General features: G+C 51.2%; 1 protein-coding gene across 3 annotated transcripts in view; it reads left to right on the forward strand.

Annotated features, from left to right (window-relative positions):
• Window positions 1-4,112: 4,112 nt before the first annotated feature.
• The window catches only part of CNTFR (ciliary neurotrophic factor receptor), a 473,976-nt gene continuing 460,990 nt past the window's right edge, over window positions 4,113-17,098 (forward strand). For all 3 annotated transcript variants that reach the window (XM_050943669.1, XM_050943673.1, XM_050943674.1), the window contains exon 1: window positions 4,113-4,133. The gene's annotated coding sequence lies outside the window, so the exon portion shown is untranslated. The remainder of the gene's footprint in view (window positions 4,134-17,098) is intronic.

The following is a 17,098-nucleotide window of genomic DNA, read 5'->3' on the forward strand; positions in this document are numbered from 1 at the left end:
TGAGTGCGCTGTGCCCAGCGCTGGGTGGGTGTGTGTGTGCGCTCTGCCCAGCGCTGGGTGTGTGTGTGTGTGTGTGTGTGTGTGCGCTCTGCCCAGCGCTGGGGGTGCGTGTGTGTGTGTGCTCTGCCCAGCGCTCTGTGTGTGTGTATGTGTGTGCCCTGCCCAGCGCTCTGTGTGTGTATGTGTGTGTGCGTGCCCTGCCCAGCGCTCTGTGTGTGTGTGTGTATGTGTGTGCCCTGCCCAGCGCTGGGGGTGTGTGAGTGTGTGTTTTCTGCAAGGAGCATTTCTAAAACCCTTTGCTAGGGGGTGCAGGGCTCGCCGGATCCCAGCGCTTCTCGCCAGTGGCTTCCCTGGTCACATGGGCTACGCGTGAGAGTTTAAAAGAGCTTAAAACCCTTCGAGCCGGTGCAGAAGAAGCTGGTGGCTCCATCGGCCGAGGAGCGAGGCCGGGGCGTGGATCAAAGGCCGCCGGAGGCAGCGGGTGGGAGCCGGGCAGCGGGCGGAGAAGCGCCGTAAGTAGCGTACTTGCATCCGGACAGATCCTCATCCCGCAGAAAGTCTTGTCATGCTGCTCCCCCAGCCCGGGGGCTGCGCCCTGCCTTGCCCGGGGAGCCCCCTCCGCGGGGCGCGCTTGCAGGGGCGCAGAAGGTGCCCGCTGGGGGCTGTGGCTTTTCGGAAATCCCCGGCTTGTGTGCGGGCTGCTGGGTCCCCAGCCCTGGTGTGGGCTCGCTGCTACACACGGCCAGCGGGGGGCCAGGGGATCCAGGGGATACTTGGGGGGGGGGTTGTGCAAAAAGCCTGGGAAATAGGCGCAGCTCCGAGCCCCCCATGCGCGGCGCGGGTGCCGCTTTGAAGCCAGGAGAGGGGTGTGGTGAGCGGAAAGTGGAGGCTTTGCCTGGCGCGATGGCTTCGCAGCCCGGTTCCCCGGCTAGACAATTAGCTGGCGCTTCTCTGGCCGGCCCGGCCGTGGCGTCCAGGGGTCAGAGGAGGCAGCGACCCAGTGTCAGGCGTCCTCCACGGAAGCTATTCTGCGTTTCTGATTGATTAGTTGGAGCGGAAATGCTTTCTTCCTCCCTTTGCTTTTCTTCCCACTGCCTCCCCCCAGTCCTCGCCCTCTGTCCTTCTTTATCAATCATATTCCCTTCGGTTTCACGCCTCCTCTCCCACCTTGGGCAGATCCGAGTTCCCCTCAACTCGCCCAAACTTGGGTGGAGATGGGAGGTAGTTTAATTGCCAGGAGCTGGGCTCCAAGACCCCTGCGCCTGGTCGGATTTGGCGTGTGGGAAGAGACACAGGGCCTGTTTTCCTAATGGCACTTCTTTAAATAGGGACATCAAAGGGTCTGGACCAGCTCTGCTCTGCTCTGCAAGGGCCTGGAGCTCCCTGGACAGGCATGGCCCCCGGAGCTCAAAGCCTGGCTTCTTTTTTTCATGCCCAGTTGCAAATGGAAGGATTATTTTTTTGGAAGGGGGGTGGCAGGGAAGGGAATGCAGCGTGCCCCTATACCTCAGAAGTTTCACCGGGTTATTGTCAAGCTCTCTGAGCCCAGCCCAGCCTCTTAAAGCTGTGCTGGAAAATATTCCTCCCCTTTTGAAAGATAAAATTGGTGCATGGGGTGGTGGGGCTTGGCAGGAGAGGAGGGGTTGGAGCTTATTCTTTATTTTAACATTGAATGGATTTTCAGGAACAACAGAAAAGAGACATTTTGCAGAGAGAGAGAGAGTGTGTGTCTGTGTGTGAGATGCAAACAGACTTTGAGGCACTAACCTTTCCCTCTTCTGCTGAGCCCTCTGACTTTGTTCCTATCAGTCAGCCTTTGTGATGGGGTGTGTGTTGCCCAGGGGTCAGGCTGGGGTGTGGGGGGGAGTGTGTGATCTGGAATGTCTTGGGAAAGAATTAAACAAGCTTGTTTCCTGCTGGTCCGTTTCGCCCCTGTCCTCGCCGTGCCGACGCTGGCTTGGGGTGGACTCTTGCGGGGCGACGTTTGGGAATGAGAACCCGCCTCGTCGAGACGTGTGATAAAGTTTGTTCTTTGGAGCGGTTTCTCCCTCCTTCGCACCCCTTCGTCCTGCCCTCTGGGGCTCGAGGGCTGTGCAGTGAGCGTGACACAAGTTGAGAAGGTCTGTGGGGATAACCTCCCAAATTCCCTTGATGATTGATAAAGAAGGCATTGGGCTGAAACGTGGGGAGCAAATTTTCCCTTTCCGGTGCTGTCTCGCAGCAGCGTCCGTGATAGCAAATGCTGGAGCTGAGGCTGCCCTGAAGTTCTTTGTAAATTATAGTGAAATCTACTTTTTCCTTTTCCCTGCTGCAATTTTTTTCCTTGCTCTGATTAAAATGACCACCAGCCACCCAAAAGTTACATCAAAATAGTACCGATCAAGGGAGTGCAGTGCTGGGAACGGATGCATTTCTTTCTTTCTTGGAGGGTCTTTGTTGGAAACTAACATTTGGAGCTGCTGGGGAACTGTTCCGACTCCAGCTTGGGATAAATCTCCTAGACTTGGAAGGAATGCTTTCCAGGACCTGGTTTCACACACAAATCTGTGACCGCGACACAGAGCCCCTAAGCTTTCCCTGTACCCTGGTTATAGATGTGTGTTTCGGGCTGCATATCTCTAGCATGAGCTGCAGAAAGCATTTGGGGGACGGTGCTTTCGGGAAAGCAGTTTGAGTTGCTTGCATTCAGCATGGGTCTTTCCTGGAGCTCCCTTACTCTGTTCTATTCCAGTCAACCCCCCTGGACTTTCAGTGAGAGTTTTGCCTGGGTACGTAAGTGCAGGATTTGCCCCCGGTATGTGTGGTGCCATGTTCCTGGCTGTGCCCCTCACCCATCCACGTGGCTTCATGGTCGAGTTCAACAGGCATGTGCACTTTTTCGCTCATGCTGGAGCACAGCTGGCATCAAAGACATGGGAAAATTCCCACCCCCTGGAAGCCCCCCACATGTGGGCCCCTCTCATTCCGGCTCCCTACTGCCTGGGTGCCCCTGCAGAAAGGTAACTTGCCTAGTACATGGGGTGCTTCAGGGGGGACTCTAGACTCTGCACCTGCATAGGGCCTTTAGGGCCAGGGTTGCCTGTAACAATCCCATCGTGTTGGTTTGAATTAGGCTCTGAGAGCCTGATCCTGCAAGGGGCTGAGCTCCAAGTCCATGGGGGTCCTTATCGCCTGCTAGGCTTCCCCGGGGTGCAAAGGCCAGCACATGCTTAGGGCACCCGCATCCAGCTAACTGAGCTCCTTTCAGGCACGTAGTTCTGCTCTCCACAGCTGTGAGTCATTATATATAAAGAGGAAGAGGAGAAAATCCCCTCAGCTAGCCCTGTGGGTCCAAGGCTGGGCTGGCACACCCCGGGGCGCGTGACTCCCAGTGCTGCGGTCGCCGTGCCTGACCAGTGGGGCTTGCCGAGTGACGTGCCGGGGCGGGTCACTATTTGAGCTCTCACCCTGGAGTTCTGCGCTCAGGTGCCTTCGCCAGCAGCCCGCACGACGCCTTCTCCAGGCAGTGAGCAATGTGGCAGGAGCCTTGCCCAGACGTGGACCTTCTCTGCCTCTCCAAGGGGGGCTGGCTTGGGGGAAAGTGTCCCCTTTCCCTAGACGCTGACACTACCAGCACTTGTGGGCCAGGGCTAAAGCCCCACAGTTCTTCTTAGAATGAGCTGGAGTGGGAAGAGCCTTTTCAGTCTGCTCCTGAGCACCAAGGCAGGGTTGATCCCTGGAAAGAATTTTAGTGCCACCTTTAAGTACCCCAAGAGATGGGCTCCCCTTCCTTCCCCTGGTGACACTAACTAGATCTTCCACTAGGGAAGCTTCTCCCAACGCTCAGCCCAAAGTTCCCTGTAATGTCAACCCACTAAAGCTAGTACTCCCCCCCCACGCACCCACCAGCGCTAATTCCCTTCCACCTCCTTTGCAAATTAGCATCCAGGCCGCCCCGTCAGTACTTGCATTGCCAAGCAAGATAGATCCTAACTCTTCTAAGTTTTCTGTGTCAATCAATCCCTCCTTCCCCTGCACTGTTTTTGTTCTTGGCTTTTCAGAAAATCCTGCCAATTTGCCCATTTTGTTCTGGTGACGCAGTGCCCGGGCCTGGCTGCCATCTGTTCTGCCTCTGAGCTGCGCAGAGAAGGATGGTTAGTAGAATAGTGCATCTTCCTCTCTGATGAGAAGCTCTGGCAGCCCCAAACCGGAAGATGTCCACTCTGTCCTAACCTCTGGCCCCCAAACAGTCCTAGAATCCTAGGGTTTTGTTGTGGCTACACCAGCCTAGTCAGATGGCTGTCCAGCCTCTATGAAAGTGACCTGTCCCCTAATCCATGGGCAGCCATGATGAAGAAAATTCCTCCCTGCTCCCAAATTTAGCCATGTGATTTTTGTACTCCCCCAACACCTAACTGTTCCAGCCGAGATTAAAGCCCTGCTGTGCTAGGTACTGTGTGGGCATGGAGGAAGCAACAGCCCATGCCTCAAAGAGCTTACAGCTGAATAGCCAAACAAGCAATGTATGAGAGAGAGGGAGGAGTATTATTCCTATTTTACAGATGGGGAAACTGAGGCCAGCTGAGATTTAAGTAATTTGCCCAGGATCACATGGGGAGTCTATGGCAAAGCCAGGGTTTGAACCCAGGTCTTGTGAGTTCTAATCCAGTGCTTTAATTACAAAACCAGCCTAGCTGAGCTCTCTGTCCGTGCAACTGAGAAGCCCCTGTGTACCCCTCCAGTATCCTTGGCACCCAGCAGTAACTGTCAGTTCGGTTCCTTGGCCTGGGTGGGGTGATGTGAGGGGATGTTGGGTGCCCCTTGGCACAGGATCGGGTAGTTGGACTCTGGCACCACAATGGGAAGATACCTCTGCCCTGGGGTTCTTTGTTACCAGACTGCAGACTTCCAGAAGCTCCCTGGAGATGTCAGTCCAGGGAAGAATTGTCTAGGAGCGATATCTTGGAAAGTGGCCCCCACACCCCCATGGGGCATCGTGACGTGATGGCAAGGCAGGTGTCACTGGAGCACAGGGGAAGTTCCACACGGCAGGTGTTTGGCATGGCAGGTGTTTTCAGTGCCGGGGGTGTACTGCAGAAGGTGGTTCCAGGCTGGGCCCCAGGGCAAGATCTTGCCCCTTTGCCAGCTGCCGCCGCGTTGCTCATCACTTCCTTTGAAAGTGGTAACGGACAGGAAATGACCTCATTAGTCACCCCTCTGGACGACGCTGTGCATTTGCACTGCTGCAGGCTGGGATGATGTAAGGGGTCTCAAAGTCAGCAGGGTCAGGCCTGGCCAGAACCTGCGTGGGAGCCCGCTGAGCGTAGCCCAGGGGCTGCATTAGGGCGGTTTGGTGGTGCTATTCCCCCTGAGCTGGTGCTGCTCCAGTTCCCTAGAATGCCACTAGGGGGCACAGGTGCTGCTAGAATCTTTTTTTGGAAGAGGCTTAAAAGTGAGCTGTGGACTGACCATTCGGGCTCTTTGAAGACCCCATGGCGTGTTTTGTAAGTAGAGCATCCATCCCACTGCACAGGCCAGATTCTCATCTAGATAAAACTGCCTTCTTCCTTCTGAAATCCCCCTGCCTTTACGAGTGGATGGAGCATATTGGTTTCCTGTTGATGTAAAACCTGGCTTGAGTGACCTCTGATCAATGCATTTGGCTGAAGCTCTGGGGTCAGGTACAGCAACCCTAGGTAAGTTTCCTTTCAGAGACGCAGAGGAGATGGAAGGGGCCAGACAGGCTGGGAGTCTCTGTGGGAAGTGCTGAGTGTGATTTCAGCTTTCTCAAGTGATAAAGCGAGGAGACCGTGCTCTGATCAGGGCTGAAGTTAGGGGTAGCGCCTGAGGTTAGATTCAAGGCTGGATCACTGTGTGGGTTCAGATTCAACTAGGGGCAGTGATATGAAGGTATCCCCATATGCCGTTTTCACAGGGTCATGTCCCAGAACAGCAAAAACCTTGTGAGACCAGTTGATTGCATGATTTTTTTTGTTGCTATCTCAAACAGGATGCATGTCTCCATATATATGGGTGTGTGTGTGTGTGTGTGTGTATAAATGTGTTTTTTATGTATGGTTTTGTATGTATATGTACAAATAATGGTGATAATACCTTCTGCCCTTAAAATGGATTACTCTATGAATCTATGAACGCGTGTGCGTATATTTACATATATATATATAATATACACACACAAACACTTATTGTGTATTGGAATGCATTTTTCTTGTTACAAAAAGACATTGTATTTATATGCAGGTTTGGGATGATTCGCTCTCATGAATTTTGATAGTTAATAACTTTGGTATATCTGCATGTATTTTTTCTAGTATTTATCTACTTTTTGCACAGCAGGAAGTGGAAAATCTTCAGGTACCTACAGTTTGTTCAACACTTCATGACATCAGAAATCCAAATTCAGCACTAAAAATCCGAATCCTTTTATTAATATTTTGAAAGATTCATATCTAAACCGTTAGTTTTTAAATGCCATCTGTGATGAGATACTGAATTATTTGCAGGAGCCACTGTCTGTCTATCATTAGAAATGCTAACATTCATCACATACATCAGTTCTGTCTAAACAGTGTTTGCCAGTTGGTTTTGCATGTTGCACCTAAAATGATTAGAATGGAAAGAGATTAGAGAAAGAAATTGTGTTTCTCTATGTTGTCAGTTTGTTTACATTGTGTATCTGACAGCACTTTGACTAGTCTAGTCACTTTTGCTGGCTCTCCTTTGTGTGTCTGTATTATCATTTCCCCAGCTGTTGTGTGGGTCTTTCGCACAACAACCGAGGAAAGAAAAATGCTTAGAAATGTGTTGGTTTATTTTACAGCCACAGAGATTGGCAGGGTGCCCGGGGGCAGGTTTTGGACTTTGGAACGACTTTGAGTTCAATCTGTAGGTGAGTCTAGGTTTGACAGGTGTCCCGTTAAAAGAACACTTTGCGTCAGGTTGCATCAGCCCTGGCAGAGGAGCCCCCTGCCAGTGGTTACGCTCATGCTGGCACTTCTCCCTGTGGGATAACACTGAAGTAGCCCCCCAGCGTGGCGTTGAGAGGTGAGCTGTGCTGCGGCAGGCTGAGGAGCTCGAGAACTAGGGTTCTGAGCGCCGGTGACGCTTTGAGAAAGAATGAGTGAACCCGAGCGTCCTAGTCAAAGTCCTCTGGCGAGGGGAGTCTGGTTCCAATCCTGGCGGTGCAACTTGTTTGGAATGTTGGTTGTCTCCAGTCCTGACGGCTGTTCCGTGTTGCCGTGCGTTGGCGAAGGGCTCGCCGCAGGGGAGACTGCTTCTAATGTCCCTGGTAGATGAAGTTGTTCTATGCAGGTGACTTTCAGCACACCCACAGGGCTGTTGCTGAGTTTATTGTTGCTCATAAAACACGTTGAGCTGTCTGGATGAAAGAAAGCTGTGGCCAACGGAAGAATTAATGTTCGCTCCAGTTGCCAGGGAAATCGCCTTTCTCTTTCCTTTCGGGTATTGCTCTGTCTCTCCCTGTTTGGGTTAAAGGAGCGAGAGGATCGTGATCAAGCGTTTCTGTAAGGAAGCTGCCGTTGTTGAAGGCACTGTGGCTGCTCCAGGAATTGTGATCTCCCATCTCTGAGCATTGTGGAAAGGCCATGGAAGCCATTAAGGATCTCGGAGCAATGTGGAGCTGGCTGGGTGTAAGCAGCGTGTGGTGCACACAAAGCGAGGGGTTGAAAGTGCCGCTGGAAATGCCAGGTGAGGTGGAGATGCTGAAAGCAGGATTTCTTTCTGATGCTAGAAATGCTGCTAGGCAAGAAGCTGGACTCTTTTCCCCTTGGAACTTGTAATTAATATGGATGAGCCCAGAGCGTGCCTGGGATTTGTGAATACATGGGTCAGCGCAAACCACAATAAGCAGGGTGGATTGGGCTAGGTCACTGGTGTGGACCTAGCAGGAAGCGTGACCCAGTGGTTAAAACAAGACTCATGGAACCTCTTAGGTCCTTCTCACTGACTCTGCTACTGACTCCATGTGACCTTGGTCAAATCTCTTAACTTCAGCTTCCTCATCTTTAAAATGGGATTATACTTACCTACCTCAACAGGGATAGTCAGGCTTAATTAAGTGGTCTAGATAATACTTAGCCCTGCCATGAGTGCTGGGGACTGGACTAGATGACCTCTCGAGGTCCCTTCCAGTCCGACGGTTCCATGCAGATGCACAAGTGGAGGGAGGCATTGTTGGGGCTGGAGGTGAGGGTGTGTTTTCAGCTGCCATATTCATAGGGCTGGGAACAATCCCAGGACAGGGGAGCTGCAGTCTGCATTAAGCACCCCAAAGGGCCTGGAATGATGGTGAGGTCATGGGCATGGCCGTGCCACACTTGCCATCAAAGCCAGTTTAACGAAGCCCCACCCACCCCCTGGGCTGTCAGCAAGGTTTGAACCCAATGCCTTCGCTGCCAACACACAGACTACTGCCACTTTTGTGTGAAAGATGGAACTCTGTCAACCGGTAGCAGCAGTAGGCTGTTATCCTGCATGGGGACCAGTCACAAGAAGGGGGCACTTGGCACACATGCCTCAAGCATGTCACTGGTGCACTCTGCCAGGCCGGAGCTTTCCAGCTTCCCAGGTCCCTGAGCAGCCTTGGGTTACCTGCAGGCTTCTGAGTGAACGTGGCATGTGTTTGCAGCTCTGCCTGAGGTCACGGACTGGGTTTGATGTGCTCTCAATTTTACTGCCATAGATCCCAAGGAATAACCATTACAGGGTGCACGTCTGGCTTGGGGCCTGCTGGGGTGGAGGGGGAGATGTTTGAGGACAAAATGTGACCTTTGATCCTATGGGTCTGCTTTAACCGCACAGTGGAGCAATACATAAAGAATGCTTAAGAGAGACCTTCCTCCCTGTGACCAGCTCCCTCCCCGTGCTATGCTGCTGAGAGAGCCCTGCGTTTATGCTGCAGCTGATTTCCTCACTTGAGCACAGGAATGGGGCTGCTGGCTGCGTGAACTCACTGAGGGCCCCCTGGCTTCGGAATTTGCTCCCCAGCTTGATCTGAGATAGCCTGGAAATGGGGGATGCCATAGCACAGGGTAGAAGACCAGAGTTATTCCCAGGCACTTGGAAATGGAGGTGGGGGATCGCTGGAGAGGATCCCGTTTTGCTGCAGGGGCGAGTTGTGTTGCATTGAGCTGCTGCATCTTGGGTTGCATTTGTAAGCGACATCCGGGGCATCCTGGAGCAAATGCATCGCCAGGCATAGCCCTGTGTTAGCAATGTGTAGAAACCCAATTAAATACTAACTAGAGGAGATATCTGCTCTTCATTACCCAGGTGTAAATGGTGAGTAACCTCACTGACTTGGAATTACTCTCAGCCTCTAGTACTAGGTCTTCAGTGGCTTCCAATATGAGCATCAAAGGCGCTGATGAGGAGGGTGGTTGCAGCGTTTGGGAATTGGGTAGTATCCCTTTAAATAGTTTGGCAGCCCTCTAGCGGAACTCACTGTATTGTGTGTTACAGACCCCAGCAGAGTGTCTCTGTAGCTAAGCTTTGCAGGTTGTAGGTTTAGTAAATGTGGTTGGTTAGCCCCTACTCTGCCCCTGTGGTGCCTTTATCACATTTACTGTATATGCCCCAAACGGCCAGCGGTGCCACGCTCCTCCTGGGCTCTTCCTGAGCATCCCTCACCCTGCAGCGGCACACCAGGCCAGCGTGGGGCACGAGAAGATGTGACACTCGTTTTGATCTCACTAATGAGCTCTTTAAGGGCATCCTGAAAGGCCTTGTTCACAAAGTGCAATGCAGCTGCGGTTACCTGAGGACAGAGCTGTAGATTAGCAAAAGTGACCTGGGGTTGCCTCTGTTCAAAGCCATGCGCGCAGAGTGGCTGTTTGATGCTTTATGTGATCAGCTACAAGAAGCGTAAAGTTTCCTTCGCTTACGGGGCAAGGGGGTGGGGAGTCCTTAGGCTCCTGTTGGAAGCAAAGGAAAAGTTCTCGCTGCTGCTGCTGCCTATAGGACACCGTGGAGAAGGCAAGTTGAACACTGGGTTCATTGTAGCAGGATGTTATTCTTCATTCATGAAATAAAACATGTCCTGCTTGTACAAACGCCCGTGTTCTCTCAGCCTGTTCCTGCACGGTCTAAAAATAACGCTGACAATAATGAAGCAGTCTGTGCTGCCTAGTAGTTAGGACACAGGACTCGGATTCAGAGGGCCTGAATTCTAGCCCAGTCTCAGCCACCGGCCAACTTTGGGCGAGTCACTGAACACCTTTGGGCCTCACTTGCCCTGTCTTTGAAATGAGGATTAAACCCTCCTCCCTTCCAAGCAGGGGCGTGAGGTTGAATCAATGAATACTTGGAAAGTGCAGTGAGAGCCCCGTGTGGAAAGTGCTAGAGAACAATCCTCAGTATCCTGGTCAAGCTGCCCCAAAATCACTAGTGATTTATGGGGGTCTCAGTTCTTGGGTCAACAGCTTCAGATGCCTAGTTTTCAAAGGGCTGGTTCTTGGCACTGTCTGATGCTTAGGGCCCTTAGGGGCATCACAAGTTATTTTTGAGAATCTCCCCTAATGTTCTCACGCGCTGAAATCCGGGAGCCATCAGAGAGGGTTTCATCTAGTTCTCAAGCTGTGCTGAACAGGGATTGATGTTTTTCGATGGCTTCCTAGCTGTGCGTTACGGAGCAGCTTGCTCGTAATCCATACCCTAGGCACATGCCATAGCTAGAGTCCACATGTATTCCACAGACCCACGTTTACGTACGTACTCCACTACGCCTGTTTGCTGCAGAAGCGGCGCCCTCCTGTGATTCATTAAAAGTATTCACTGGATGGTCTGTGTTTTTATTGACCCTGCTCTGAGAATGATAGAGACCTTTCTGTCTCCTGTATCCCCTGTTGCTCCGAGTGCCCTGGAGGCTAGAGCAGTGTATCGTTCCAGTTCAGGTTGCCAGTTTTGGTTGAATGTATTCCTGGAGAGTTCATCACATGACATATTCCTTAGAGATTAATCTTTAATTCCTTGCGACTTTGGGACAATCCTGGGGCAACCCTCGTTTCGGTTCAGATAGTGTTAGTAGCTTGCCAGGCACATTGGCCATGCTGGGGAAATCTAGCTTTTATTTGAGAAGTGAAACAAAGTCATATTTCGGCTGCAGGGCAGGGAGCACCCTCTCATGTTATAATCCGAGGACTGGGGTTCGGCTACTCCCACTCTGCCACAGATTCGCCATGTGACTTTTATTTGCCTGAAGCTGGGAATGGGCAACAGGGCATGGATCACTTTATTACCTGTTCTGTCCATTCCCTGTGGGACACCTGGCACTGGCCACTGTCGGTAAACAGGATACTGGGCTAGAGGGACCTTTGGTCTGACCCAGTCTGGCCATTCATATGTTCAGTCATATCTCCTCTCTGAACTTCTCTCTACCCATCCATAAACTAGGGGCAATACCACAGTGGATTAGCTAGTGTGGGTGAACAGTATTGCCACCCTCTTGCATGGCATCAGGACTGCTCCTTTGCATGCCGTAACTCCCATCCTGCCAGCAGAGATGATTTTTCAGCTCCAATAATGGGGACCGGTGCTCTCGGAGCAGGAGAGCCCGGCTCCTGCCCTCTCTGGTTCGGTGAAGTTCTAAGTGGCGCAGTGGGGCTATTGGTGTTCCCAGCTGGCTGTGGACAAGTCTGACAACATGATTCAGTAGCTGCTATTAATCAAGAAGTCGGGTCCCCGTAGTTCACTGCCCCTTGGCTCTGAGTTCTCAGGGATGTCCTGTCTCAAGGGTGGTGAGAAGCATAGATTCCAAAGCCAGAAGGGACCATTGTGATCATTAGTCTGACCTCCTGCATGACACAGGCCATTGGACTTCCCTGAACTAATTAATTCCTCGTTGAATTTTATTTAAAAATTATGCTAACGAACCTCCGTCCAACTGTGATGTTCTCCCAAGCGTAGGCCCAGCCCAACTGCTGGGTTGGGTTCTGTCCCACACTCCTCCCCGGACCAGCTATACTGAGATAAAAGGAAATTACCTGGATCTATGCTAGGAAAAGGGGCAGAGTTAGCTAACACACGCTAGCCAACCCCCACTTCTTCTCCTAATCGGACAACCCCTTACATAGATCTCTGCTGCAAAGAGATGGTGGCTCTGGATTACAATAACATCTAGAGACCTTGTCGTGCTTGGTGTTGGGCACACGCTCAGTCTCTGCCCCAAAGAGCTTCCAGTCCAAACCCAGAAAACAAAGAGTGGGAGGGGGATGCAAAGACAGTGAGGAAAAGGGCCTTGCCCGAGGCAGGGAGAGCACCCATGTCTCCTGACTTCCTTCCTGTATCCACTGGCCCAGGCTGTTCGTTGTTTAATGGTGACCTCTTGGCACGCAGGGTTAAGATGTTGGGACATTGCTTTGAGATCCTTGGCTGGATGGGTGGAAGGAAAATGCACAGTGTCAGTTAATAGGCACCAAATGACACCCCCTCGCTTCCCCCACCCCGTCCTCTGACAGGTGTGGGACCCCAGGTTGCCTGGTGACCGTTCCCAGCTGTGGACTGGGGTCAGTATTCCCCATCTGTAAAACAGGGCTGGTCATTCTGGCCTACCTCCCTGGGGAGTGGGGGTCTGGGGCACTCCCAGGGAGGTAGGTCTGAATTGACTGCAGCTTGGGCTCTGCTCTGAGATCCTTTGGCAGAAAGGACAGGGAAAAGACCCAGGATGGTTGTAATTGATATTATTTATAGGAGGTGTCATGGCGACCTACCACCCTGCATCATGTGTGGTGACGGTAATCCCCAAGGGTCCCTGTGACATAGGAAGGCATCTTTGCCTGTGTGGGGAAACAGATGCACGGGGAGATTCAGTGACTTGCCCCTAGGTCATGAAAGGAGGACCTGTGATAGAGAGGGGGAACAGAAGTCTAAATCTCCTGAGTCTCAGTCCTCTGCTTTATCCCCTCACGCACTGTTCATTTGGTCACAACCCAACTCTATTAAGATATGAGATTATTATTTGAACCCGGTCTGTGTTTGTGCAGAGCCCACACTGTCTCTCCATCACCCACACTCCTCTCTCTGTTTGTATCTGTTGATCCTTCTGGTGACTGACCACGTGAGGGTGACGGTTGAACTGGCATTTGGAGCCTCCAGGTCGGTTCTCCCTCACCAAAGCCTTGCCCAGCAGAAAGATGCTTTCCCCAGACGCTAGCCCTGCAGACTCCCCCGGCTGGGGTCCTTTCTGCCTCTGGCATCACCTGCAATAAAGACCCTGTCGTTCGACCAGCAGTGCCCACTTCGGTGGTGATGTGGGAGGCAGAGAGGAAGCAGCCTGCAGGTCCCAGGGTTGTGCAGGGCTGGGTTAACGCTCCCTTGTGTTTTGGGGGTCAGGAGACTCTCAGACAGCGGAGATGCTGTGTATGGGAGCACGGGGAGCACTCGTCTACAACTCCTTTTTTGTTTCATTCGAATCCGGCCCAGGTCAGTGGTGGCTGAAATGTGTCACCCTTGGGGGTGAAGTGTGTGCAGTGAGCGGGCAGGGGCCTCAGCGCATACCCCACAGGTCATGTGCCTGCATCAGTGAAAACCCCCGGCGCAATTGACACCCATCGGCTGCTTTCTTGGCAGCCTTCACCAAAGGACCAACCGCTCGACTGTCTGTGGGCAGGGTAAACTGGTCTTGTGTCCCTAGGGGCTGTCACCCCAAAGCCTTCCTAAGCAGTGTGGGTAGGATACCTGCATCGTCTCTATCTGTCTAGTCTCTGGGATGTAATTCACTGATAGTCTGACCTGCTCTGTAACGCAGGCCAGAGAACTGCTCAGAAGTAACTCCTGCTTGAAGCAGAGACAGTCTTTTAGAAAAACATCCAGTCTTGATTTAAAAATTGCCAGTGGTGGAGAATCAAGCACGACTCTTGTTTAAGCTGTTCAGTGGTTGATTGCCCTCTGTGTTGAAAATGTGTGCCTTATTTCCAGTCTGAATCTGTCTAGACAGAATTCCTGTCTTTGAGAAGAAAAGCATCAAGTATAAATTTCCAGGCTTCAATTTTGTAACCAGGTGTCCTAAGCAGGCAGGGAGGGCCAGTGGGGATGGCACTGGACTGCGAGTCAAGAGACATAAGAATGGCCCTAGTGGATCAGACCAAAGGTCCATCTAGCCCAGTATCCGGGTCTGCTGACAGTGGCCAATGCCAGGTGCCCCAGAGGGAATGAACAGAGCAGGGAATTGCCAAGTGATCCACTCCTGTCGTCCAATCCTAGCTTCTAAGACTTGGTGTGCAACCTGAGGGCAGATCCAGTCCCTCTCTGTGCCACTGGTAAAAGGAGGTTAATGGCACTTTTTTAACGTGCTTTGAGATCTACTGGTGGAAAGAGTTAAGGATTATTATAGACATGTGAAAGGGAACGTTCTCTTAGTTCCTTTCCTGGACGTCCGTGCAGGATTTTTGTCCACAATATAGTTTCTAGGGCTTTAGCCAGTCTAGTTTTAAATGTCCCAAAAGCTGGAGGTCCCACCCTTCCTGTTGGGGAGTCAATTCCGTGGTCTGATCTTGGGATAGTCTAAATTTTCCTTTTCCTCCTCCCCCTGGTCCCACCTCAATGTAGTTCTCCTTTAGGAGATGACACTATTCAGCCATTTGACCCTACACCTGGCTTTAGCTTTCCCGGGACAGTCTTCTCAACACATCAACATCTTTACGGGCTGGATCCTTAGCTGGTGAAAATTATCATAGCTCCGCTGACCTCAGCAGAGCTCTGCTGGCATATGCCAGCAGTGGATCCAGGTCCCTTGCACACTTACATTTAATTCAACTACCAACAAACTCAGGATTTATCTTTCTGTCCAAGCTGGAAGAAGGAGAAATTTTGAGTGTTATGTTAACTTCCTGTGGAAAGCGCTTAGATACCATGGTGATGGGTGACCGTCTAAACCTAGGGAGAGAGAGAATTACGGTTTCCCCTTTGGTCATTGCTCACTAAAAAATTGTCCCATGTAACCTTTCCTCATCCCTACAGCTCCCTAGACAGACAGGAAGAATATAAATGATTACCCTTCAAATTATCAACATCCTTCTAGTGGTGAGTCACCCACGACTCAGCAAAGTCTCCTATGTACAGTCTTGATAGAGTTGCATAGTCAGTGGCTGTTATACCCCTATGTACTGATGAAGGATGCCTTTGTGCGTATATCCCAAAGTCATGTTAGCACTGGATTCTGCCATGTTGCATTTCAAACCTCTGTCTAACTGGCTGGCCACTATCACTTCAGTGTCAAAATGGCCATTGATACTTGCCAAGCTTCTGTTTTCTCTAGAGTATCTTTGCTGTGGGTCATTTTCCCCAGCTGCATTATCTTGTATTTTCCCATGCTCAACCTCATAATTATATCATGGTGGTATTTCCAGTTGCCTTCATTTCCTTTGTATTATTTCTAATCTTTATAGGTGTTTGCAACTCCTCCCAATTCAGCACTTGTATCAGATGTAGTTAAGGTGCTGTTTTGCCAGGATCACTGATATAAATCTGAAGATCTGCTCTAGGAATTATTTGGGGGAAAATTTATGGCCAGTGTTATACAGGAGATGCGCCTAGATGATCACAGTGGTCCCTTCTGGCCTTGGAATCTGTGAATCTAGGGCACCAGATTTTGCTTCTTTCCCCCTTGCCATCACTTCATGTTTTGAGATTGGCAGCTTTACGGAGAGTGGCCGGAGAGGGGAAGGTGTGTTTGGCGGATGGTGCCAATGGGCCTGTTCCCAGGGCACCTCATTCAGCACCACTGGATCTATTAGGAATTGAGACTGGGACAGAATTCTGAAACCAGGTATCAAGGGGGTGGCGCAGAAGAGGACACATTGATGCAAGGGAGGAAGGAGAACTTAGTCAGGCACCGCTCAATGAAAAGAAAGGGGTGAAGTGCAGAAAGCAAAAACTGTATTGAAAGCCACCACCCTCATGCTACTGTCGTCCCTTGCCAGGCTGAATTCAGGCAGCTCATGGATGTGGGCACTCAATGTCATTAAAGTGTTCCCCTTCTCAGTCGGCTCCTCTCCACCCACAAGAGGTGCAGCGAATTCAGAATGGCCTCTCCTCTAGACCCTTCCTGTCTAGTCATGTCCCCTGCATTCTGGATCATCATCCCTCCAGTTAACCCTGCAGGCTGTGCCATACCCGTTGCCTGGCAGGTGTCCGGGTGCAATAAAACACCCGTGGCCGCCAATTCAGACTCACAGGGCTGTAGAATTACAGGGTAATGTGGGCTATGGGTCCCCATGACAGGGGAGGGTCCCAGAACCCAGGCTCCAGCCTGAGCCTGAATGTCTACACTGCAATTCAGCTGACATGGGCCAGCCGGGGGCGTTTTAGTGCGGTGTAAACGCTCTCTTAGAGTCCCTGATGAATAGGTGCCCTGCGCTCTGGGATGCTTGCGGGCTGCTTCAGGAATTGATTAGGCCTAGTCTGTTACATCAGTTACGGGGTGTGATTGCTCCTCCTCCAGTTAGCCAGTGGGCGAATAACCTGTCCCCAGGGGAAGCATCTTCCTTAGAGGTTGTCCTGTAGCAGGACAGTTGCTTGTAGCTTTTCCAGTCTGTAGAAGGAACCTCGTTCATTGTAGGCTCCTCCTTATTATGGCTTCTAGTCCTCATCTTCTTACCCAAAATACGTAACCACCTTCTTCTCTATCGAAGTTCAGATAATGGACGAGCATCATGTTACCCTGCAGGCGGTGAAGTCAGACACCAGTTAAGACACCCCCCAAAAAACTCGTGTTGCTGCAGTTCTTGGTCTCCCTACAAATCTGATGGAGGGCCCGACTCTCTGCATAGCTCTCAAGGCTCGCTTTGCCGTAGTTTCCACTGAGATAGCATTTGGCTAACGCTGCCAAACGGTATTGAAAACAAGCCTGGAGCTGTTCAGGAAGTGATAAGATAAAGCAGGGTTATGATTTGCCTGTCTAATCCCAAAGCATCTTGCATTATTTAGCGTGTGCAGTGTGAGGTCACTAGTCCCTTGATCATTTTCATTAGAGGAGCCAGAGAAGATAATCACCTGCTCGGGAAAACCAACTTGATACTGTTTATTCAATAGTTTGGGTTTAGCTGAAAATAAACACAGGCTAATAATTATAGGGACATCGTTC

The sequence above is a fragment of the Gopherus flavomarginatus genome, chromosome 3 (genome assembly GCF_025201925.1).
Source record: "Gopherus flavomarginatus isolate rGopFla2 chromosome 3, rGopFla2.mat.asm, whole genome shotgun sequence".
Lineage (NCBI taxonomy): Eukaryota > Metazoa > Chordata > Testudines > Testudinidae > Gopherus > Gopherus flavomarginatus.